At 34.8% G+C, this 27,129-nt stretch overlaps 1 protein-coding gene and 1 long non-coding RNA gene across 15 annotated transcripts in view; one reads left to right on the top strand and one right to left on the bottom strand.

The window, feature by feature from the left end:
- BAZ2B (bromodomain adjacent to zinc finger domain 2B) overlaps nt 1-27,129 on the top strand; it is a 399,660-nt gene that overhangs the window by 76,823 nt on the left and 295,708 nt on the right. For 13 of the 14 annotated variants that reach the window (XM_043488300.1, XM_043488299.1, XM_043488302.1 and 10 more), the window contains exon 1: nt 8,484-9,606. The gene's annotated coding sequence lies outside the window, so the exon portion shown is untranslated. Of the gene's footprint in view, nt 1-8,483; nt 9,607-27,129 lie in introns of those variants that run through there. The other variant, XM_043488288.1, reaches the window with a different exon arrangement.
- Nucleotides 6,557-10,514, bottom strand: LOC122453947. Its single transcript, XR_006273237.1, has 2 exons — nt 10,436-10,514; nt 6,557-10,182 (listed from the first exon to the last, which is right to left on the bottom strand). It is a non-coding gene; the product is annotated as an uncharacterized LOC122453947 (long non-coding RNA).

Below are 27,129 nucleotides of genomic sequence, written 5' to 3'. Positions count from 1 at the left end.
CCCCAACAGAGGTGTACTGTAAATCTTTCTGGACGTAAAAATATATACAACTTACAAAGAATAGCATATACAATACTGTATTATAAAATCTATATAGCCAATTGATTCTTACAGAATGTTTTGGTTGATTTTTACCAAATTCTTATTTCTACAGCCCTATCTGTAGTTAGCCTATAGTTGTGCAATTGTTGAAGAATGTGGTGCTAACATACATAGTCATTGATATTTTTGTCTAAGAGTAAGATGAAAATGAAACAGTCCTTACTTTTTTCATCAATGATGTGACTTCTCAGAATTTGTTAATAGTTTTAAAATGGTTTAGAAAATTATTTCTCCATTTTTGTGCTATTTCAGTGATATAATTTAAATTTAATTTTATTAACTTTTTTAAAGCACTTTTTAAAGTCTACACTATTAATAAAACATTAAGCTTATGCCCTGATTTGTAGTGTTTGCTGATTTCTAGATTGTAAACATTCCCACTGTGGTCTGTTTCAAGCTACCAATGTGACATCACTGGTAATAGAGTTGGGAAGAGATGGGCAGTAACACACCGTTGTATCATTTTTTCTGCATATTACAATGGGCCTTGAGGACATCGATACTAATAAAGCATAATAAAATAAGTGATGAGTTGTATTTTTTTAATATGTTTGAAGATATTACTTTTTAGTAACAGCTATGCTTAAAAAGTTGTTGTTCAGTCGCTAAGTCTTGCCTAACTTTGCGACTCCATGGACAGCAGCATGCCAGGCTTCCCTGTCCTTCACTGTCTCCTGGAGTTTGCTCGGACTCATGTCCATTGAGTCAGTCATGTTATCTAACCATCTCATCCTTAAAAAGTAGCTTGCAAAATTCCTAAAGACTTAACTTTTGACTACATGTGGTTGTATGATTTGGATTCATCACACTGCTGCCCCGGTAGTGATCCTGTGCATAACCTACATAGCCTTATATGACTGACTTGTTAATTATTTAATGCAGTGAACTTAATTACAGTCATCATCATGCCCTTGGCTTTTATAGAGTATTGCTATGAGAAAGACCATACAGATGATGTCTATGCATTGGCTAAAAGATTGGGTTCAAACTTCGGTATTTCACTCCAAGGTTTTAAGTTTGTCTTAATGAATTGCTTATTTTCTTATTTACTAGACAAGAATAGTATCCTGAACCCTCTTTATTTTATTTTCCTTGAAACTCACAGGTAAATCATATGCTTGATCACAATAACTGTTAGTACAGGCAAATAACATTTCATTTTAAAAAAATCTTATGTTCAAATTTTGTTACATATATGTATGTATGTACATACATATATATACATATACACACCTTTATACATATATATGTATACATAGAAACACAATTTCAAATTAGGTTTCCTAAGGTACATTTGGTATGAAATATTGAATAAAGCCTTAAATTGTTGCCTTTATTTACCAGTTTTCAAAATAATGAGTTGGTTCCCTAGCATTCTTCAAAGGTGAATAATGAGTTTTTTTAAAGTATCATTATGAAATTATGTATTAAGTTGTATTTGTTATGTTGCAATCCATTTTAATTGTTCTTAAGGAGCTTAAATTGTCTCATCTTTGGCCAGTGGGAACCAATTCAAGTTGGCTTTTTCACATTTATTCTCAAGTCCTTTTACATTACCCCAGTATTCTTTGATAGTTTTCATGATTAATAGTATGATAGGATATTTTAGGCTTACCTTGAATACTTCCCATCCCCAGACTAGAATCAGCCTTCGCTTCAAGGAATCTGTTTCAGGGGCAAATGATGTTTACTGTCAATAATTAGATACATAACTATGTGCTTGTTGCTACTGCATAGTCCCTGTTTTTAGGCCTTTACAGTGGGCAAAACTAAGAAATACATATATTTTTAAATGTAAAATATTATAGTTCATTCTGATATATCCAGTTCAAATTCATGATCACAGAATTTTTATATAACTCATGGATTTTACATCTGTTCTTTTTTGTCCCACACCCAAACACCAACTTAATTATCCATTTGCTTTTTCTCAGACTATGCATGCAATATAATTACAAGAATGTGCTCATGTGTGCACGCTCAGTTGCTTTAGTCGTGTCCGACTTTTTGCGACCCCATGGACTGTAGTCCATCAGGCTCCTCCAATCCTGGGATTATCCTGACAAGAACACTGGAGTGGGTTGCCATTTCTTCCTTCAGGGGATCTTGCTGCAGACTCAGGAGATTGAACCTGTGTCTGCTGTGGCTCCTGTATTTTAGGAGGATTCTTTACCACTTGAGCCACCTAGGAAGCCCCTAATTACAATACCACCACCAATTAATACCACCACAAAACTGTGGCTGATGATAACAATTAAAGTTCTTGTTTTGTCATTGCTTATTTAAGGTTTATTTCTTAGTTTAAATCCTATGAGGAAAGTACTGTTAAATTAATGTGTTTTAATATGGTTTTTAAAAATTCCTGGGACTTCCATGGTAGTCTACTGGTTAAGACTCTGTGCTTCCAATGCAGGGGATGCAAGTTCAATCCCTGGCCAGGGAACTAAGGTCTCACATGCTGCATGGTGTGGCCAAAAAAAAAGACAAGATAAACTACTATGTTTAAAGTCACTTAGAATATTCTCTGTATGGTTATGCCACCAACTCCATATATTATTAAGTTCACTCATTTCATTTAGATGGGATCACTTTTAAATTTTAATGTATTTCTGTTTTATAATTTGTAAATTATACTTATATATATTCTATGTTTCTGAAATCACATTTTTATGAGAAAACTTCCTGTTATTCCATCTTTGCTCCTCTGTTCCCTTCCTTTTTACAGGTAACCATTTTTAAGGGCTTCCCTGGTGGCTCAGATGGTAAAGAATCTGCCTGCAATTTAGGAGACCTGGGTTTGATCCCTGGGGTTGGGAGGATCCCCTGGAGAAGGGAATGGCAACCCACTCCAGTACTCTTGCCTGGAGAATTCCATAGACAGAGGAGCCTTGCAGGCTACAGTCCATGGAGACACAAAGAGTTGGACACGTCTGAGCCACTAACATTATGTGTTTTAAGGTTTTGATTTTTCATTTAATTTAAAAAGTGAGATAGATGAATGGTAATATGCCATAGATGCTTTTTTCCACTTTGATATTTTTACTTAACGATGTATACTGGAGTTGACAGTGAATTACTTTATATTGTATATATTCTTTATTCCCTTTTAAAAATTGCATAGTACTTCACTGTATGTATGTACTATAATTATTCAACCATTTCACTATGATGGACTTGTGGGTTATTTCCCTATGTTAGCCTAAAACAATGAAAAACCAATTATTTTACCAGCAAAAGGGGGTTTCTTAGGGAGCAACACAGAATTGCAGTTTGGGAGATGCAACTGTGTGAACCACAAGCAAGTTCAACAAAGCAAAGGGAAGAAAATTCTTATAGAGGAGATGGGAGAGTCAGGAGAGATGCTCATAAAAAGTCCATTGGAGGAGACTGAGAGTGCAAAGTAGAACGGCTCTTAATTGACCGAGTTGAGACAGTCCCATTGGCTGAGCTGTTGCCAGGCGAGGAAGAGATCTCTTCCCCTTGCTGGCATTTGTAGTAAAACCATGTTACTTCCAGCTGGAGATGCATGGTATGTCTCTTTTTGTTGGGATCTGTGTGGACTTTAACTGGTACATGGGTGACAGCTCCCTCTTTTGACCTTCAGACTACATTTTATTGAGGCTTCTGTATTAATTTTCATAGAAACGTTTGCTGTAAGAAACAATGCTTCAATGAATAACTTCTTTTTTTCATGTTGGTCAGATTCTTGGAAGTGGGATTTGCCAGACAGAAAATAAAATGTATATGTAACTTTGCTAGATTCCATGAACATCTCTTTTGTTGGGCTTTTTCTATTTTTCACCCTAACAAGCAATATTTGAGAGTGTTCCTTTTCCCCACAACTGCCTAACAGGCTGTGCTGTGAAAATTTTGAATTTTTGCCAATTTGTTGGGTGAGACATAGTATCTCAGTGATTTTAATTTGCATTTCTCTTATGAAGAAGGTTGAGAATGTTTCTATTTAAGGGGCATTTGCATTTCTTTTTCTGTGAAATGTCTGTTCATATCTCTTGCCATTTTTCTCTCAGGGTGTTGGTGTTTTATTCATTTTTAGATACTCTTTATATGTAGGGTTATTAAATTGTCTCTTATATGTTACAAATGTTTTTCATATTTTCACTTCATCTAGTTTTGACCATTGCTAGGAACATTTTCCCTACTCTTCACTTACAGAGGAATTGACCCATAATTTCTCCTAGTACTTGAATAGTTCAAATGTTTATATTTAAATACCTGATCTTTTTGAAATTTATTCTTGGAACACATCCAAATTCATCTTTTTCCTTGTGACTACTCAGTTATCTCAACACCACTTATGAAAAAGTCCATCTTTTCTTTACTGCTTTGGGATACCGTTTTTATCTATGTTAAATTTCCATATATATGCACTTGGGTAATTTCTCAACTTTCTATTTTGTTTATTGGTCCTTTTTTTTTTCATGTGCCAATGCTACCATTAAATTATTAAGCCTTAAATATCTGATATGACACCCCCCCCTTCAATGTTCTTTTTCAGGGTTTTCTAGGCTTTTTTTTTTTTTTTTAATTCCAAATGAATTTTATAATTAATTTATGCTGGTAGCAGCATTCTTTTTTTTCTGTTTTGGCCGCATGGCTTGTAAGATCTTAGCGCCTCCACCTGGAGGAACCTGTGTCCCTATAGTGGAAACATGGTCTTAACCACTGGACTGCCAGGGAAGTTCCGTAACAGTGTTCTGAATCAGCAGTGTTTATTGGAAGCACTATCAGGAGGTTTTTTAAAAAAAATAAACACTTGACCCCACCCAGACGTACTGAGTCTCTAGATATTGGGCCTGGGTATGCACATTTTGAAAAAACTGTCCAGTTGATTTTAATAATCCCATTTAAAAATGATCTATAAAGCATAAATTCAAGTTCTAGTTCCAGATTACCTTGTGATTTGTTTCCCTTATGTATTCTGTATTCTGTACCTTGCTAAATGCAGCATTTGCCCAGTTCCCTAAGCCAGAAATTTAGTTTTCCTTTAATCCTTCCTTTTCTTTAATTTGGTTTGTCACAAAATCTACATTTTACTTTGCTTTAAACCTCTAGTACCACTGTCTTTTACCATTTTCTCATGGTCTTTTAAGATAACTCTTCATAATATAGTCTATCATCTGCACTATCTATACAGTTAATTTTTTCCTAAAAATAATGTTAATCATGTTACTTCTTTGCTGACCTTTGTTGGCTTTCAGGATAAATTCAACCAAGGCACATAAGGCCTTATACTCACAGGTCCCAGCCTCCGTTTCCTCCTTAGTCCCTGTTATTCTACAACTCACACTGAGTATTCCTGTTACACTGAATTTCTGACTACTGGATGGACATCAGATCTGGTAGCTTTTATAATTTAAATTTATGGTTTCTTTCACTTAGAATTTGCTCCCGCCTTCTTTGCCTTGTAAGCTCTCAGTATTTGAGATGCAGTTCAAATGGCCTTTCTTTGATAAAGCTTTTATATAGACTCTTAGTCAGAATTAGTAGATCCATCCTCTTTATTCTAGCAAAACTTTATTATTTGTATCTTTATAATGTGATTTTTGTGAGTCTCTGATCTCCCAGAAATTTCACACTTTATATCAACTAGAATGTGAGCTCTCATGTTTTTTCCAGCCTCTAGCAGAGTGCAAGCACTCAAATGTTTGTTCAGTGAATGAAAACAAATAAAGCTTCATTAGTCTGTACTGATTGAAACAGAAACAAGACACGACAGTGGCCAGGTGGCTCTACTATTAAGATTTCTCATTCGTTTGGCTGTCTGTAGTTCATAGTCAGCCTAGACTTTGTTCTCTGCCCATGACAGTTCTTACTCTCTGAAGGTCCATGTAACTGAAACTACCATAGGATACCTGTCCATCTTTATCTCCTCCTGTTTATGAAGTTCTGTCTTGGTCCTAAGAATAGATAATGCTTTATAAAAAAAGTACAATTTAGTCTATAGTGGTAGAGTAATTTATGGTACTAATTTAGATTAATTATTGATATGAATAATTAGTTTAGGTACATATCACATATAGGATTTTACTTATATTGGAAAAGATCTATTTGATCATTAAATTCTTTTATAATTCTGTACATGATCAAGTACTAATTTAGATGATAAACAAGTAGAAGACTAAGTGCTATGGGAGCCAAATTATTTTATAACTTATAATTATTTCCCACCCCCCAACTCTATGACTATGTTGTAATCTTTGAAATAATCAAATGTGGTAACACGAAAAAGGGAAAGAATCATATTTAAAAATAATTTAACCATAACTTCTTAGTAAGCGGGTATCAAATACTAGAGTATTCCAGTTTAAAATTTTTAATGTTTCATTATTTTTAAAATCAGTCTTAAAGGTATAGATTAAATTGGATAATAATATATTTGAATTACCAAATAACACCAAATTATTTTAAACATATTTTAATATAAAAATTGGAAGTTTTTATAAACACACCAAAATCAAATTCTTTATTATTACCACATTTACCCTTTATTCCAACCTTTGATGATACTCTTAATTTTAAGTTACTTCATTATTCAACCAAGAGAAAAAAACTTTGTGTCATATATGGCTTCAACTTGAAATTATACATATATATGTAAGTTAGTCACTTTTTTTTTTAAGTTAGCCACTTTCATTATCTGTGTACCATTTTTTCTATTGATTAGGCATATATTAAGAATTTTAATTACTAAATAAGTTTTCTTATGTTAAACAGTTTTCCCCACAGGTGCTTTTTTGTAAAAACTAGGCAATGTAAATTACATATTCTTATGAAACATTGTCTGGAAAGCCAGTGTGCCATCTTCAAAGCCAGTATTATTATTTCAGCATTTTATTGGAACCAAACTTTGAATTATGCTTTGCAGTCTATTTTAAAAGTATTTAAGTAAGTAAAAGAAACATTCTTAGTTATCTAAGTTATTCAAGAGTGCCACAACTTTATTTGCAAAGAAATGTTTTAAGAGAATTCTTATATGAAAATTGAAACAATTTGAATCTAGCTATTTCTTTTTATCCTTTCGAAATTGAATATTTTCAGCAGTAATGCTAATGATTAGACAAAATGTCTGAAATGGATTGTTGAAATATTAAAATATTTTATTTACACATAGAAATACTGTTTTGAGTAATGACCTCTATTATATAAAATGCATCAACTTTTTTACATGTTACTTTGCTAAAGTAATATCTAAATGCTAGCTTTCCACACTTATACTGGAATCTGTATTTTTCTTTAACATTATTAGTAAATTTTGATATTGTGGAACTGTTGACCCAGTCATACATGTACAGAACTTGGCCTTTGAGTTAATTAAATATGAGTTAATAATATATTATAAGGAAATTATTATCCTTATTACAGTTATTAGGTAGTTACTCAAATTATAGCTTCAAAGGAATGCAGAGCATGGAAAACTCAGGATTAAATTATGCATTTGAACCTTAGGCCAGCTTTTACTGTGGAGACAGTTTTCTGCTAAGACCAGAATTGTATGTCATTGAAATTAAATGCTTTTCTGGGGATGGAAGGTTCCAGTTTTTAATGAAATTACTGAGTGTGGTGTAGTGAAATGATTAAAATCTGTATTCCGGGAATGTGGCAGGGAAAAAAAATCAATAAGTGCTAGCACAGCTTTGCTGCTCAATGTGAATCCTGAGAATGAAATAAACTATTACAAAAATAATAATTAAAAACATATCAGCACATTAATTTATTTAGCATCAGTCTCCTGAGACATCATCTTCACTAATTTTTAGCATACATTTTACTATGTAATGAGCAGCCTTCTTTTCAGATATCCCTATTAGACAGGCAGTATTTCTGCCCTTCCCCCAGTGCTCCTGCATTGCAATCATTGTACTTGCACTTATTATGTTACAAATGACCGAGGTAAGGCTGACATTCTCAGTGCATGCAAAAAGACCTAGTCTGCCAAGCTTTTTTTTTTTCCCCTAATGAAGCAGCTTTGTGAAATCTCCCCATGTGTTAATACTAATGAAGATCCTCCAGCACAATTAAAATCACAGCCAGTAGCTGAAGAGGAAACATAAAACAATAGCATCTTTTAAGATACATTTATCCACATATGCATGTACAAAATATACATATATGGTCAAATTATTTTTCTATAGGTTGCCTTTCACTTACTCTTCATCCTGAAAATTAAATTATGCCGTTTTTAGTTATATGAACTTTTGGGACTTTTAATGTGTTCCAGGGGTAAAACACTACCTCAATGAAAAAAAAAATTATCTTCTTTGGTAATAAAGCGTTACCAAGGATAAGGCCTTTTTAAAAAAAATTTTTTTTAAGGAAACTACAGGGTGGTGTGCTGTAGGAGGGAATGGGGTGTACTTCACCTTTAGTTTAACTTTATTGGTTTCAGGATGTTGAAATTGGTGGAGGAAAATGGAAGGGTAAAAAATAGGAAGTTAGAAGAAATTGTGGGGCAGACAAATAGTATACCTCGTGTGTAATTTAAAGATGGAGCAATAGGCTACCTAGTCTTAACTTGATTTTTTAAGTACTCTAATTCCTACAATTAGCTATCCTCTCCCACCTTTTTTGCCTTCTCAGAAGTGTGTGTGTGGGGGGACTATTGAGGTTACCTTTTGCAGTTTTAACGTATAACTTTAAAACGACTTATTATTTTAACGTTTTATTTAAATTTTAACTCAGTGCATAAACATTACAGTAGCTTAACCTGCCCGGGTTAGGGCAGTAGCATTTTATCCTGGGACCATTTTGCGTACTGCTTTTTGAGTTCCAAACATATTACATTTAGTTGACTTTTAGATTTTAACCAAATTCTGAGTTTACAGACAAAGTTTAGGTGGACATGGTTAATCTACTCTCCCTATTCGCCCGTGTACTTTTTTTTTTTTTAAATTACGTTTTCAATCCTATTTTCTGTCTTCTCTACTTTTAAAAGTAAAACAAAACATTAGAGTTCCTTAACTTTTTCCTGGAACAAGAATCGGTGCAAACTCAAAGCTACAGGATTCTTGGGAGGAAGAAGCCACCCCCTCCCTCCCTGGCTACTTTAAGAGCTGATGGGTCATTTATTATTGGAACTGAAATGGTATAAACAATTCTCTCTCTTTTTTCCCTTGTTAACAGCAACTTTCATTGTTAGAGAGAGGAGAGAGAGAGAAGCCTTGTTGGTTGACGTCACTTGGTTCATGAAGCCTTCGCCTAGAAGTGAAGCTGCTGAACAAACCTTGAGAAGAATCATCTCCTGCTTCAATCTGCTGCTGGATAGGAACTAATCAGAGAGAGAGAGGCGGAAGACGGAGAAGGAGGGCGTCCAGGGCTTTGCCGATCACAAATCTCACCTCCACTCCAACTCTCCTTATACTTTTCTTGCAAAAATAATAATAGAAATAAGGAGGTGGTGGGGTTTCCAAAACAAAAATCGTAACCTTTAACCATCTGGGGAAGGCAAAAATCCCATCCACCGCAACTCTCAGTTCGAAAGTAAAGGTGAGTTTAAAATCCTCGGGTGTGAGGGGTGCGGGTGAAGATGAAAATTCCAAATATTGTAAAGCCGTTTGAAACCGAAAAAGAGAAGAAACTGCGCTCCAGCGAGTGGGTTAGACTCCGGAGTTGCTTATCTGGAGGCGCTTGCCCTGCCCGCCCTGCCCGCCCGGCCGCGGCTGTTTACCCTCGCCGGTCGGTGTGTCTCTTTGTTGTGCTGGCTGGAAGGCTGGGGTGGTGCTCGGGGTCCCGATTGCAGTTTGGGGGAGGAGGACGCGGAGATGCGCGGTCCTGGGTGGGAGGTGGGGAGTGCGGTCTCAGGAGAACGTAAACTTTATTCGTAGCCGCCAGTGCGGGACTTCGGTCTAGCAGGGCCGCGGGCCGTGCTTCCCCCGGCGTGGGCAGACGCTGCCGCCGCGAGTCCTCCTCCTTTGTGCCGGCCTCCCTGCTCGGCCGCCGGCGCTTCGCGTGTCCTTTTTCCTCCCTGCGGCTTCCAGCGCTCAGGTCGCCGCCAACAGTTTGGCTTCTCAAAAAAATCACCTCTGGCACGGTTGCGATCGCCGTTCCTACCGGGAATAACCGCTGCTCCCCCCATCCCCGCCGGGGTAGTTTCAAGATACCCCCCCACCCCCACCCCAGTCCGCCTACTGCTGCCCTTTTCTGCCTCCGCCCCCTCTTCCCTGTAGGACTGATAAGCTGCGCCTGCCACCCCCCACCCCCAATTCGGGTCTCTCTTGCTCTCTCTCCCCGAGTAGCTTGGGGCTCGGGAGTTTACAGAAAGTGAGCTGGGTGGGGTGGGAGTAGGGGCAGGTGGAACTGGGACAAATCTGGGTACCTGGAAAGTCTGTTTCAGTACGAAGAGATTAGAGGAGCAGAGCTTTTCCTACAGTAATGTCCGTCTCCTAGCAGTTCTTCCCCGGGAGCTGCCTCCTGTTCTCAACTCTTCTTCGCTCTTTTAATCTTTTTGCTCCCCTTCCCCCCCACCCCCTTCCCATTCGCGGCTCCTCTCCTCTTAAAGTAGTTCCACGAACCCCAGAACTGGGACTTGGGAAAGGAAGGAAATGTTTGGAGAGTCAGAACTGGCCCTGCTGTTTGGGAGATTTCCCCTTCTTTTCTCTCCTTCTGTATTTATCTTTTGTGTGTTGCTTCCTTATAAAGAGAGAAGCAGCTGCAGTCCTTGGCCGAGTTGCTGAAATTTATCCCTTTGTGTATATTACAATATCCTCCATTTTTTTTCCCTCTGCCCTCTAAACAACAAGCGTTTCGCCATCTTGGGCAATTTTTATTCCCAAGTCTCTCTGTCTTTTTTTAATTTTTATTTTTCAAGCACTGGGAAGAAACCTGAAAGTCAAAAAGTGTGTCTGGTTAAGATTCAAAGTTTAGGGAATGTTCAGGGGCCCAGTGACGTCATGTAAACTTTATGAAGAAATTTTACCAGGAGTAAATTTTTCGCTTAGTTTTTTCCCTGTTTTAAGCGACCATGTGAAGGACCATGTAACTTACAGGTTAACGATAAGCTGTTCTGCTTATTTTTGTGTCCTGCTCTGAAAATGAGCCCTCGGTGTCTGCACATTTTATGTTTTGTTAACAGGTGGAAAACTATGTGCGAAAAACTGGTGGAAACAGTGGCCTTTGATATTTACGAGGCCTTTGTGTATATATTTTTTATATTTTAAAGGATTTGAATATTTGCATGTTTCCTTTTTTATTTACTCCAATCCTGTAGGTTTTTCTTTAATCAGCTTCGTTACTATTTAGGTATACTTATTTTAGATGACCTAGATCTCTTCTTGTAATTAACTGTTCTGTTTTTTTACATATTTCTTTGCATTTTGAAGATACAGCTTTCAAAAAAAGCTGGAGATACTGGATACTTTAAAAATATAGTAGCAGATATTAAGTAAAATGATTGGCGAAAATACAGTGTTTAAAAGGCAACATTGATTTAAAAATATATTTTATAATCTCAAGCTATATGCTCTTTTGTCAGCCATTATGAAAAGATAAACAATAAAAACTTGTGGTGTTTTAATTTGCTTGTCTAAAATAGTTTTTCCCCTCACTGAAGTTCGGTTGGTCACATGATCAAACTTAATGATATACTGACTGGTATATAAATAAGAGGCAATGCAAATTGAATGGGAAAGAGGAATTCTGTCTCCTGTAGTCATTTTCAGTCAGCATATTTACTTCTCTTCTAACAAGGACATGAAACTGTCTGTATTTAATTTGCATTCTCTTTGTCTTCTGGGTTGGGGAAAAACATTGACTACCATTAACTCAAAAAAAAGCTAATAGAAACAATTCCAAGTACATTGAAAGATTTGTCTAACACATAAAAACTTAGGTTGTATGTGGTATGTTTCTATCTCTGTAGCAGTCTTATTTGATGTGATCTGTTATGCTATTTATTTAGAGATTTGCTTTATGTAAAACGCAATACAGAAAGCCTGACTGAATTGAATGTCTGACATTTATGTGAATCGTAGGTAGGTGAAAAATGTTTAAATAGTTAAAAGCACATAGAACAGATGGTTCTAAATTATACATGCAACAAAGGACTAGAAGATTTGGCAGATTATAAATGGCAAGCACAGTGGATAAGCAGTTTAAGAAAATGGGAGTTAAGTACGTTTGATGTCTCACACCTATTGTAAACACTGTACATATTGTCACTGTGCTGCATAATCAATAACTTCCACACATTGAGGCTCTTGTAAGTTTCAGATAGGAAAAAGCAGATTTTATAGATGTTTGAAATGAATGGTTGAATGTAAAAGTATTTAAAGCCTGTGATGATGAGTTTTTCTCTTTCTCTTTTTAAAGAAAATAAAACTATATGCTTTAAAATAGGAAATTATTTGTAAGAACTTAATGTTGTTGAATTCATATAATGGTTTGGACAGAAATAGGAGTAGATACATATTTTGAAATACAGGGGATAGTATATTTGCTGTTATATGTTATACTAGGGCTGAACTGTAGCAGCATTTACCGTTTCAAACACTCTTGAACAGTATTTTTAGACTCTCCAGTCTTGAAAATGCATTTATTAGAATACTGTTAGCGCAAGTTACTAAACACATTAAATGAAAGAAGGGCGTATGTTAGTAATACTTTCTGAGTTTTGTAGTAAAATAATAATAAGATTTTACTTGGTAACTATAGTTTACTCTCAGTTTTTAAAATGGAACAACTTATATGTAGTTTTGTCTTTCTAGAAGAATCTGAGTAATATTTTGCATTTTCAAAAGATTTAAAATAACTTATTCAACTTGGCAGAAATTTGTTTTTATTTTTGTAAGCCATTTATTTAAAATGCATGTGAGACTGTAATGGAACCTTGGAATTTTAATGCTGCTGCACTTCTCCCCATCTCTTTGTTTGCGTGTTTACTATAGAGCTGCAGTGTAAAGGGGCAGATGTTTTGCCAAACATCCTGATGTGTTGCTTTTTCTTATGGGAGCGCATAGCTGTTCCTTCTGATGCATCAACTTGACAGCTGGTTGATTTCATGGAACTGCTAAGAAGCCATTAGTGGTGTCATTGAATTGAAACAGAACAGTCACTCCCAGCTTGAACTGCAATTGTTAATGTCTTTGTTGCTACTTTTGTGTTACTATACAAGATGTAGGATATTACAGTTGCACAAAAGTTTAGTTTTTTGTCTTATCCCTTGAATTAGTCAAAGTATGTGATAAAACTTGATTACTTTTCAGTTTAAAGATTTATCAAAGAAAGATTTTGAGCTGTAGTTTGTGAGTTTTTGAACTAGCCCTGGCTAGAACTATCAAAGGAAGATAGGATTTAGCACAAAGTGATATGGTGATTTTGATCCCTGTAGGAAATAATTTTATCAAGTCTTAATGATTTTGAATAAACTTGATATTCTGAGGGATTAATTACCTTGTGAGGTTAAGAAATTTTTGATTCTATATCATGAGACTTTAAAAATATTGTGCTTTCATAAATGTTGACTTGTTCGATTGAACATTTCTTTAAACTTTTGTTATAGAAGATAATCAGAAGAGAGAATAGGTATTGACAAAAAGGGCAATATAGGGTTTAATTTTCTTTATGAGGAGGTAAAATAACATTCAGTAATTGACTAGCAGTCATTTAAGATTTTAAAATTTGAAATTATATTTTTGTTTTGCTAGTAACTTTTGCTGGTAGTTTCAACTATCACACTGTGGTACTAAAATGGTGTCAGATCATCCCATCGGTGCCAAGGCATTTTCAGCTTTTTCTAATTACTTGCTTTGTTTTTTCCTTCAGTGGGAGAGGAGATTGGAGAGGGGGAGAATAAGAGTGATAACCTCAACAGCAGAAAACACATTAAAAAAATTTGTGTAAAACTCTTAAGGATGATGAGTTTAAGGATAAAAATGTAACTTATCACTATGTTAAAAGATACTTTCTAGTTCCAATATTTATTGATTTTTAATTTTAAAATCTTTGGACTAATAGTTTTTCAGAGCATGACATTTATAACATACTTAAAATAGTTTACCTTTAAAAGAAATTCTTAAAATGTGAAATTGATGATTAGAATAGATAATTTGCTTAGTTAAATCCCATTAAAAGGACTTCTTAGACAATATAAACAAATTTAAACACTTATAACACACTGCTGAGTGATTCCTGAAATATGATTTCCTGAAATCATAAGTTTATGAAAATACTTTTCTTTTAAATAGATCATACATTACTGAGACTAAAGGTAAAATATATGCTTAGGTGGTGATAGTTACTTTTACATAACCTTTTGATATAATCATCATGCAGTTTCTTAAAATTATTCTATTACCTTAGCCTGTGATTCAAATTTTAAGAAATAGGTTTACTCATAAAATATTTGTATCATGTCATATATTCATACAAACTAAATGGTAAATTGAGCTGTATATTAAATGTAAACTTTTTAAAAGGAATATCAGTGCTTAGCTCATTTTTAGAGATGATATAGTTTTAATTGTAGTGCAAATAAGCATCCCAAATTTAAGTAGGAATTTTTCCACAAAGGAAAGCAGCTCTAAACAGAAGAGTCATAAAATGTTTAAACTTACACATGTAAGTTTATTTGTTGACTCTATTAACTTTGAATAATGAGCAATAAATATATTTGATTAATTTGCAATTACATATGGAGCTTAAACAAAAGTGAATTTACATGACTTTTAAATCTGTTTTAAATGTGATATGATTTGTGGCATCATAATATAGTCTGAGATTAAAATATTTAAGAGACCTGATATTTTTAAGTTAAACACTGAACTTTTTAAAATGAATGGCTCTTATGAGCATGAGATGAAACTACTGTTTTTATCCTACATATTTAAAAATTTACTCTGTAAGATGGTGTTTTTAATTTTTAAAAAATAAAATTAATGCTTTAAAAAGTTATATTTATAACTTATGACATTTGGCTTGTACTTTGGTTTTGTAATGCCTTTCAAATGAAAATTAAATGTTAGAGATAATAGTAATGGAGCTAATACATAGATCAGAACCTTTACTGACTTTATGTGTATACATGTGTGCATGCTTGTGTATGTAAGGAAAAAGAAGCATTTTGTTTACAGATGATTATTGTACTTTAGTGATGTGTAGACATAATTGTGTGTTTTTCCTCTGTTTTCTCCTCTTAACACTTTTCCACAAGCATGCACTCATTAATCAAAGACGGTGCACTCCTGCTGAGGGCAGAGAGGTTCATCAAATTGGCAGTCAGTTTGGTGTAAAGAACGGTGTCCTGAAGCTCTTAACTCACTGGGACATAAATAAATCTAAGGTCTTTGTATGCAAACCCTGGAGGTTAATACTGTATAATTCAATGTCCTGTCTTTGTTTTTATGATTGATGTTTTTAAATGTTTCAGGCTTGATGCAAGTCTTCTTGTAGGTCAGGTCTGACAATCTGATTGGCTGAAGTCAGAAAGCATTAGGTTGTCAGAAGGACTTTGAGTATGCTGCAGAGATTTTGATTTTTTTTTCCTACTAGATCATTGTCATATTGCCTGAGCTGTTATAGGAATGTACCAATGATTGACATCCCCTGCTGTGATAATGGACCCAGTGCATGAAATGCCAATAGTTTGGTCCTATTTGTTCGGAAGCTTACTGCTATTTGTATCCTTAACAGAGCTAACATGTAGAACAAGCAAAACTACTGGGATTTCTCTGTAGAAATAGTGCTGGGATTTGGCTTTAACATGAATTGGTTGCATATTCATAATTTAAGAACAGCTGGTTACAGCAAGCACATAGTCATTTGCAAGCTATTATAAACCATTCCACTCACACATGGAGCCTGTACTTGGTGGATATTTTTTTTTTATTGATCTACCTGCATTTAAAATCTGGTCACTGCTGCTACAGAAGCTCTTCGTTTTAGCTGTGTTTGCAACATAGAACAGCTTCAATTTTAAATATTTAATTTAAGCTAAATGCTGAATAAAATAAAGACGCTTTGAAGGAACTAAATGTAAAGGGTCAATAATGTATATTACCCATAATATGTCTCATTTTGACCCCAAACAAACAAATGTAGCTTATACAGACATTGTATGTTTTGGAAAGTATGTTTTATGATTTTGTCCATAGATGAATAATCAAATTATCTTTGATATGAAAATATCATTAATCATATTTTACTAGTTAGGTATAGTTTTAAGAAACAAGACAAACAATAAGTTGTGATTAATTAACTTGTAAAACAGTTTCATCTTATATGTAGAAAAATGATAGTACTTTTAGTTTTGAGTGATATGAGGCAAGATAGAAAAGAAAATCAACAAGACATTATAATTGGATTAGAATAATGCTAACTATAAAAAAATTTAGGAGTCTCTTCTGCCTTTAGGTCACTTTTGGAATATAAAGCACAGCTGTACTATTACAGTATTGAAATGACATATGTAAGCTAGTCCAGCTTTAATAGTTTCCTACATATTGTGCTGCCTAGTAGTGACTGAAAAGAGAGGAGAAAACCACTGGATCTCAAGCTTTCAAAGAGAACTGTAGGAGGAGAAAATGTTAAATGTGATTTCAGATATCCTGGTAGGAATCACAGGGAGCTTTGCCTTGATTTGTGTATGTTAAAATAAGTGGATACCTGAGTGATTTACAATGGTGGTGATTGTATTGAGCTTCCCACACAACATAGTGTTAGATTCACATGTGCTTGCATGTGAATTGTCCCCACACTAGATGATAAAGTAGCTTTCAGCACTTCAAGGTTGAGTACCAATCCTAAGAGTGCATTTTACTCTTTCTTGCCTTCACAAATGGCTGGATATGTTGGTAATATAACAGAATATATGGCCAAATTTAATCTAGCTGATAGCAGGCTGCACTTTTTTCTAAATAATAAATTGAAAGGTTATTAAAGGACGATGCGTTAAGTTTCAGTTTTGCATTTTGTAGGATAATGACTTTATATGGTTAATTTGCCATTATTTGAGTTTACAGTGATCATTTTGTGAATTATTCTATCCCCCCCTTTTTTTTTCTCTCTGCCTTTTGACTATTGGCCTTTCAGTTATTTCCCTGCTCTTTCACAGCTTAACAAAGAGTAAGCTGAGTTAGTGTAAAAGGAAGTAAATTTCAAATGAGTTTAGTTTCCCTTCCTTCTTCACTTCTTGGTAGACCAGATAGAGCAAAGTCCTTAGATTTTCACCAAAATGAAGGTTTAGGATTTTGTCTCCCTTTTCTGATTCTCATTATATAACAGGTAATTATATTTGGATAAAAAGAAAGGTAAGGTAATGGATCCATTTTTACAAATATTAGTAACTCAGCAAAACAGTAGAAAATTTAGACATTACTTGAAAACTGAATTGACTCAGTACCTGCAACTACAGGAGAATCACAGGTATTTGATGCACTTTTATTCCTCTACTACTAATAATTTGGGAAAAGGAGGACAGCTACCTTCATTCATCAAGTTTGTACTATATGCTGCCTTCAAGCATACTCTTGGTGAGCCATGGAATAAAGTTTGTGAAAGCTCATAGTAGGATAGAGATGACTTTTGTCTGGAATCATTAGAAAAGGTTATTTGTTTTAGACAGCTTTGAATTAGACCAAGAAGATGAATAGACTGAATATTCAGAGATCTGGAAGAAAGTGTCCAACTAAAACAGGACAGCATGAGCCTCCTGTGGAACAAATTAACTCAAACTAGGTCTATTGGGCGTGTGGAGTAGTTGTGCAATATTGTTGGGGGGTCATGCTTGAAGGAAAAGAGAATGTTATGGGGTCCTGCTTTTCCATTGCTTTCAAAATTGACTGCTTGGCTTTCTCGGGAGAAGGTGGGTTAATCAGTTTCAAATCGTCCATTTCAGTGATAGGATTGTTGTTTGTGGAAGCAAGGTTAAAACTGACAAAACTGCCCTTTCTGGTCAGAGTTATTCAAATATTGTGTTTAATGTAAGATTAACCAGAACCGCTTTCTTCTCCTCATTCTTTTCTTATGCTCTTATAAATGTTTTTTCTTGAAACCTACTGCATGGTCGTAACTACTAAGAACATTGAGCAAAGAGAGGACATCACTGCTGTTTCCCTTTTTTATATTTGGTGGTGAGGAACTAGCTTTCCAAGGGGATTTGATGCCTCTGACTCAGAAAACATCTTTACTTCTTTTAGTTCCTTTGGATAAATGAGGACAGCCAGACAGACTGGCTGCACTGTCAATAATGGGAATATCCATAAGGACAAAAAGTAACAAAACATAAGCCCTTACTTTAAATTACATCAGTACTGAATTTCACTTATAATAGAGAATTCCACAAAGAGTAGACAATATGAAAAGGAAAAATTAAAAAATTCATACTCAAATGTAAAAGAAAGTCTTCATTTTCTGTGATTAGACTTTTCCTAACTTCATTGTTGTTGTCCTAAGATAATTACATTCATTTCATTTTCCTTATTTGTAGTACTGTGATGAACATTTTCCTGAAGGGACATGTTAGAAGAAAACTTAAAAATTTCTATGTAGTCATTTCTTATCTTGATGATGGTGAGTTTTGAGTAAATTAAATGTGGAAATGAGTGGAAATAAAAGGCTATCTAGTATTGGAGTTTAGAAAGAAGTCATGCTTGTTCCATGATGACATGATTGTTGAAACATAACTTCTGGACTTCCTTGGGAAAAGGGTCATTATTAACAAAAAACCATTACAGTGATGTAGGAAGGCGCTAAGCCTGTCTTGAGCATCTGAAAAAATGAGGAAGTAGCCTGTTGGTCATAGGTAATATATTTCTCCTTTTATGGATTGTTAGTGTAGCATACTGCAAGACAAAGTAACAGAGACTGTGGATCAAATCTGTTTTAAAAGAATACTGCAGGGGACTTCCCTGGTAGTCTAATGATTAAGACTCCCCACTTCCACTGCTAGGGTTGCAGGTTTGATCCCTGGTCAGGGAACTAAGATCCTTCATGCAGCACTGTGTGGCCAAAAACAGAAGGAGTACTAGAGCTAAAGGAAATGTTTGGGATAGGCGGCAACAACAACAGAAGAGCAGAGTTTTAAAGAAGGCTTTTAAATGGGGGTGCGGAGGAGTGTAGCATTATTACGTAATTGAGTCCCCTTGGAAAGTATCAAGAATTTCTTCATTCTGGGCTGAGTATCTTACCATTAAATTCTTGTATGTTGTTACTGATATTTTTAGTAGCTTGTTGAGAAAATAATTTATCTATGATCATACCTTGGGGATTTGAAGTGGGAAGTTGAAGGGTTAGGGAAGGGCTGTGTAAACAGTAAGATAGTTGGTCCAGGAAGAGAACATGTAATAACTTTGGCCAGTTAGGTAAAACCTCTTTCCACTTCTTTCTCCAGAAAGAAATGTACTTGCCAAAATTCATAAAAGAGGAGAACTGGTTTAAAGAGTATGTAAATGCTTTTGTATGAAGTGTGAAATGAGATAGTAGGAACAAGGTGTGCTGGGGGGAGGAAAGTAAGGATTAGGAATGTGACCAGAATTTCCCTGTTTTTATTTTGAATAAAGTGTTCCATGACATAGTACCTTGAATTTCACCTTTTTCATTTTAGTATGAAATATGTTTTGTGAAATAGGTCATTTTTGGCAATTTGTTGCAAATATTTTATTCTTAGTAGGGAGCTTTTGATATGTTGCAGGTGAAGTTCAGAGATACAACTAAATTAAGCATGTGTGCCTGAGTAAAAATGAATGTTTGCTTCTGTATTTGTAATCTTAGCACTTAACAAGTGAGCAATATATATATATATATATAGCTACCTGTAGAAACAATCACTGATTAATTTCTCATGTTTAGTACTCTTGTGATGCACTGATAGTTCTGTATTAGGCAGCAGTGATAGTTAAATAAATTGGTCATTAACTTGAGAACAAGAATTGGGTCAGCTTCTATTTTTTAATAACTAGAAATAATTCAAGGTGACCAGAAATAAAATGCATGGTCCATAACATGCTCAAGGAAAGAATGTACTTGGAAAGGATGTACATAAAGTTTTTTGTGATTATTATATTAGAAATTACTTTTGTCAGGGAAACAGTTGGGAGTAGGACGGGAAAAACAGCTTCAGTAGCCGTCATTAACTCAGTGAACTCATGCTCCCAGCGGGATGCATGTCAGGTGCTCTCTGTTCCTGAGTGACTTTACAGTGTGGTGTCTCACACTCAATGTGATTCTTAATATATATATATTTTCTGTATATCATAGCTTCTGAATGTGGGCTTGCTATGGGTATCTGGTGCTCAACTACTCAAATGACATATACTTTAATGTTGATGGTAAAACTGGCTGTGTTGGACTTAGGAGGGACAGTAATCTGTCTCCAGTGTTGTCCATGTCAATTTTATATGTGTGTGTGTGTGTGTGTGTGTGTGTATGTGTGTGTGTATACATATATATTTAAAATTTTAGTAATATTGGAGTATAGTTGATTTATGATGATATTTTTATTTTATTTTAATACATTGTACTGAATAGAACCTACCATACTCCCCAATCCACCAATAAGATGAGTTTGTACTGTATAGGAAGGTTGCATGGTTTGAGATAGTTTATATGCTTAAGTGTTCCTGTCACCAAGATGTTAAAAAAAATTGGTTTGGAATTGTTTGGGGAGTGTGTAATTTCCTCGCTTCTGTCTCGCCACAGCAAAGATTTGAAATGGCGGACCAATGTTACAGCTCGGTTATAGCTCAGAGTTTTATTTGGCAGACAAAGGATAGTACACCCTCAAGACCTGAGGGCAGGCCGACCCCAAAGGAGAGGCTTCAATCTGTCTTGGCTTCCTTCTTTTATACATTTGTCTTTTCCACACCTTGAGCCTGCCCTGTGCAAATTGGGGTGGCCAAGAAGTAGGTGTATTTGTTTCAGTTGAAGTTCTCACTCCGGTCTGTGGAGCTGTTTTGGACTCCTTTTTCCTTTCCTGTTCTAACTACCTAACAGAATTAAAACACAAATCAGTTCAAGGAGACAGTGAAACTTCAGTTGGACTCTGAAGGAAGTAGTAGCTATTTTAGCTTAGAACAGCAGCCTGAACACATAAAGAGGATAGAGGGAAACACCTGCCCAAGTAAAATTTGTTTGAAAATAATGGGAGATTAAGTAAGAAGAAAGGATTGGGCTAGCTAATAAATTTTCAAGCAGAGGCGTGACATTAAAAAGTTGTTTTAGGAAGATTTGGAAGAAGTCTGTTAAATTCACGGAAAGAAGAGGCTATTAGAAAGAATGGTAATTTATTACAGAAATTCCAGTGTTAGGTGGTAACGACTAGACTAATAGCAATGTGAATGGGCAGAAGGATTGATATGGGGCTTCCCCAGTGGCTTAGACGGTAAAGAATCTGCCTGCAATGCAGGAGACCAGGGTTTGATCCCTGGGTCAGGAAGATCCGTGGAAAAGGGAATAGTAACCCACTCCAGTATTCTTGCCTGGAGAATTCCATGGACAGAGGAGCCTGGCAGGCCTACAGTCCATGGGGTTGCAAAGAGTCAGTCACAACTGAGTGACTAACACTTTCACATAATATAAAGGAATGGTGTTGAGCTAGTTGGGGGAGATAGGAGATGGTATTACCTTACATTTGAATTTATTTTGTATGACCGTAGTAATTTGATGTAGTTGAACACTTACTTCCTCCTTTTAAGATGATGAAGTGAAAACTAGAGAAATTGGCTGTGGCTTAACACTTGGAATGGTTAGATATTCTTTCTAATATATCATAGAATCTCATGATGAGTTTAGCTTAAGATAAACTCTCATCTGTTTTTTAAAACCCCTCTACTTCCCTCCTGATATATCACATTATATATAAATGAATAATCAAGTTCACTTAGCCTAATATTTTCCATTTGCATTTATTTTTATAGCCTCGTATGTGTTTATACCACTGCCAAACATCACTGTCTGAAAACAATTGGGAGATAGGAGGTAGCATGTTCTAGACATGTTAGAGACATACTATATGTTATGGATCCCTGACTGTAGACTTTGATGATTCCAGGTTTTGCATGATGTTCCCTGTATCCAATTGTTATTTTCTCTCTCTCTTTTTAAATTTTCTCTCTTTTTGCTTGATAGTATCTTCTTATTTTCTTATATCTTTCAGAAGAGTTACTTTTCTGAAATCGTCCCAACCTTCTACCTCCCCGCAAGATTATCTGATTCTTTTCTCGTGCCCCAGTTGAGTGCAGATGGTGGAATACATGGAATACATGGCTGTGCAAATAGATTCCTTCCTTCCTACCTTTTCAAATAATGGTTCAGTGAGCATTTTTTATTCATAATGCTTTTATTTGTTGTTGTTTGACATTATTTCATAGCCTGAGTTCCCAGAAATGCAATTGTTGGATCAAGTGCTAGCAATATTTAAAGGCTCTTAATATATGTAGTGTAAATTTGGTTTTTGCAAGGATTGTATGAATTTATATTTCAGTAGCAATACATAACTTTTCATATTTGCCACACTTTCATTGGATTTGGCATATTAATTATTTTTAGCTTTTGCAAAAGACTGTACCTTATTTTATATTTTATTTTTTTGGCCAAGCTGCATAGTTTGCAAGATCTCAGTTTCCCAGCCAGGGATTGAACCTGAGCCCTTGGCAGTGAAAGCAAGAGTCCTAACCAGTGGACTACTGGGGAGTTCCCAAAATTGTACTTTCTTTAATCAGCGTTTCTGTGACTAATAAGAGTGACCATTTTTCAGTGTCTTAACCCGTTGTGTTTCTCTTTTGTAATTTGTGTTTGACATTTACCTGTTATTGCACTGATTTTTCAGTGTGTTTATTATAAACTATTTATAAACTCTTCAAAGTATTAATGATACTATGTTTTTATTGTATTTATTTGCTTAATTTGGCTTTATAATATTGTTTTAATTTATAGAAATGTGAAATATTAAATTGTCAATTTCTTAGATTTTTGAAAACATTTTATTTCCATTTTAAGCTGAAATTGTGCATCTTGACATAGTTTTTATAGTCAGTTCTCTTATTTTTATCTTATTTAATTATTTTAAAAAGTAAATTTTGGAGGACTAATATTTTATCAATGAAAGTATAACTCTTTAAATTGAAGAAAAGCAGAGTTTTTAAATTGAAGTATAGTTGATTTGTAGTATTTTGTTAGTTTCAGATGTACAATAAAGTGATTCAGTACATATATATATGTTTGGATTATTTTTTATTATAGGTTATTATAAGATGTTGAATATAGTTCCCTGTGATATATAATCAATCTTCGGTGCTTACCTATTTTTTGTATAGTAGTTTGTATCTGTTAGTTGCATACTTCTCATTTATCCCTCTCCCCCTCCCCTTTGCTAACTATAGTTTGTTTTCTAAGTCTGTGAACCTGTTTCTGTTTTACATATAGATTCATTTGTAGTATTTTTCATATTCCACATATAAGTGATACTATGTAATATTTGTTTTTGTCTAACTTCACTTAATATCATATTCTCTGAGTCCATCCTTATTGCTACAAATGGCAATATCTTATTCTTTTGTATTGCCAAGTAATATTCCATTGTATATTCATACCACATCTTAAACCAGTCATCTGTTTATGAGTACTTGGGTTGCTTCCATGTCTTGACTGTTGCAAATAGTGGTGTTGTGAACATTGGGGTGAATGTATCTTTTTGAATTAAGAGTTTTCACTACAGGACATACCTGGAATGTATTTACCCCAGGAGTAGGGTTGCTGGATCATATGGTAACTCTATTTTTAGTTTTTCTACAGACTGTTTTCCACAGTGACTATACCAATTTTCATTCCTACCAACAGTTTAGGAGCCCTCTCTTTTCTCTATACCATCTGCAGCCTTTATCATTTGTAGAGTTTTTGATAATGGCCATTCTGACCAGTATGGGCTTCCCTGGTGGGTCAGACGGTATAGAGTCTGCCTGCAGTGTGGAAGACCCAGGTTCGTCCCTGGGTCAGGAAAATCCCCTTGAGAAGGAAATGGCAACCTTGTCCAGTATTCTTGCTTGGAAAATCGGTCAGTGGGGTCGCAAAGAGTCAGATATGGCTGAGTGACTAACACATACACACATGCACACACATTCTGACCTGTGTGAAATGATTTCTTTTATAGTGACATTGAACATCTTTTCATAAGCCTCTTGGCCATTTGTATGTCTTCTGGAGAAATGTCTATTTAGGTCTTCTGCCCATATTTTGATTAGGTTATTTGTTTTTGATGTTGAGTTATGTAGCTGTTTGTGTATTTTGGAAATGAAGCCCTTGTCCGTCGCATGGTTTGTGAATATTTTTCCTAGTATATAGGTTGTCTTTCTATTTTCTTTAGAATTTCCTTTGTTGAGCAAAAGCTTTTAAGTTTGGTTAGGTTCCATTTGTTTGTTTTCACTTTTATTTTTATTGCTTAAGAAGAAATTGCTACAGTTGATATCAGAAGATGTTTTGCCTATATTCTATGAATTTTATAGTGTCTTGTCTTATATTTACATCTTTAAATCATTTTGAGTTGATTTCTGTGTATGGTGTGAGGGTATGTTCTAAGTTCAGTGATTTACGTGTATTATGGTGGTCTAACGTTCCCAATACCATGTGCTGAAGAAACTGTTTTTTCCATTGCATGTTCTTGCTTCCTTTGTCTTAGATTAATTGACTGTAAGTGTGTGGGTTTATTTCTGGGTTCCCTATTCTGGTCATTGATACATATGTCTGTTTTTGTGCTAATATCACTGTGTTCATTACTGTAGCTTTGTGGTATTGTCTGAAGTCTAGAATGGTTATTCTTTCAAGTTTCTTCTTTTTCCTTAGGTTTAAGACTTTTTTTGTATTGAAGTGTGGTTTATTTACAATATTAGTTTCAGGTGTACAACATACTGATTCAATATTTGTATAAATGATATTCCATCTAAAGTTATTATCAAATAAAGGCTGCATTTTTCTGTGCTGTACAGTATATCCTTGGTTTTGTTTATTTTATGCATAATAGTTTATATCTCTTTATCCATATCCCTATCTTGCCTCCTTTCCACCTGCCCCCCACCACTGGTAACCACTAGTTTGTTCTGTATTTTATATTTGACATATAATTATTCCCCATTCCTTTTTCCTAGTAAAACTGTCTTTTAATGCCCATGTTAAGGCCCAGCTTCCCATCAGTACTTATTATCTATCCTACGTTTCCTCAAAATATCTGTTATAAGGAATACTAAACTAAATAAAGGTCAGCATTTTAATACATTGTCAGTTTTTTTTTTTCCATTGTTCTGTTTCTACCTCTTTTGGAAGTATGCTTTCTTAAATATTAATTAGTACTGAACATACAACAATAAATTTTCATCGATCAGTTAAGGTTGTCATCCTGGTAAATGATTCTGTTACTTATTAGATGCCTAAGTTAAGATTACTTGAGAATATAACTTGACGTTTATTTATTTGGCTGTGTCAGCCCGTAGTTGTGGCATACATGATCTTTGTTGTGTCATGTTGGGTCTTCATTGTGGCACCCAGACTTTCTCTAGTTGTCTGTCGTGCATGGGCTTAATAGTGCACAGGTTCAGTATTTGCAGCACGTGGGCTTAGTTGCTCCGAGGCATGTGGGATCTTAGTTCCCCAACCAGGGATAAACCTTTGCCACATGAATTGCAAGGCAGATTCTTAGTCACTGGACCATTTGGGAAGTCCCTAACTTGACCTTTAAAAAATAAATTTTCACATGATATTTGCACTGTTTGCTTGTTTAAGGTACAAGTCAATTGTAAATGCTGTCTTATAATTTGACCATCATTCCTTCTTGCAGTTTATATTTTTTTCCCTTTGATTTTCCTTTTTTCTTTATATTAATTTTGTTCATTTTGTAACTTTTTAAGAAATTGAAGTACAATGGAAATATTACATCATGTTAATTTCAGAAGTACAACATGACTTTTCTTAAAATTAAAAATATATCTTTTACTAAAAAAATATTCTCGGAGTTTTGAAACAAACATTCCTAAGTTTTTATGCATATTCTAATTTATTTCCTTAGGATTCGTTCCTGAAGGTTGAATTGCTTTGTTGAAGCATATGAGTATTTTAGACATGTACAGTGGTATTCTGGTAAATATTAACAACTGGTTTGTGTTTCTGATAGAGGGAGCCCTGATAGATGGTGTGTGTACTTTGTTATAAATGCTCCAAACATGGTCTCTTTCAATCCAGATGCTTAATACCACTGAACATATTTGAGATGTGCAGTCATATAACCATTATATAGTATTTGCACCAAAGTAATACAATAGATTTAAGTAACCTCAACAGTGTAGGCCGTAATAAAATGTAGTAAACTATGGGAGTAATTAGGGAGTGATAAATTTCAAGTGTTTATTACATTATTTTTAATATTATTTACTGAATGGTAAGTTTATATAATTTAATTTTTAATAATGACTGTGTTTAATACCTGGGTTGCAAAATTCCTGAAAATTTAACAAATGTCTTTTATGAGTAAGCTCTAGCGCACCACTGCTAGGTTATCTTTTTTTTTTATCCTCCTCTTTGTTTTCTTTTCCCCTTACTTCTCCTTTTGTTATGTTTATGTTGTTTTCAATACAGAAAGAAATATCAGTACTTTAAGATGAATGTTTTATTCTTTTTGTTTATGATTTCAAGGTTTATCTTGCTTTACACTTAAATTTTACTATCGATGAACTCTAAGTGAAAGAACTCAAAATTCTCCAAGCCAGGCTTCAGCAAAACATGAACCATGAACTTCCAGATGTTCAAGCTGGTTTTAGAAAAGGCAGAGGAACCAGAGATCAAATTGCCAACATTCGCTGGATCATCGAAAAAGCAAGAGAGTTCCAGAAAAACATCTATTCCTGCTTTATTGACTATGCCAAAACCTTTGACTGTGTGGATCATAATAAACTGTGGAAAATTCTGAAAGAGATGGGAATACCAGACCACCTGACCTGCCTCTTGAGAAACCTGTATGCAGGTCAGGAAGCAACAGTTAGAACTGGACATGGAACAACAGACTGGTTCCAAATAGGAAAAGGAGTACGTCAAGGCTAT

The sequence above is a fragment of the Cervus canadensis genome, chromosome 15, assembly GCF_019320065.1.
Source record: "Cervus canadensis isolate Bull #8, Minnesota chromosome 15, ASM1932006v1, whole genome shotgun sequence".
Taxonomy (NCBI): Eukaryota; Metazoa; Chordata; class Mammalia; order Artiodactyla; family Cervidae; genus Cervus; species Cervus canadensis.
This window is presented reverse-complemented; position numbering and strand designations above follow the sequence as displayed.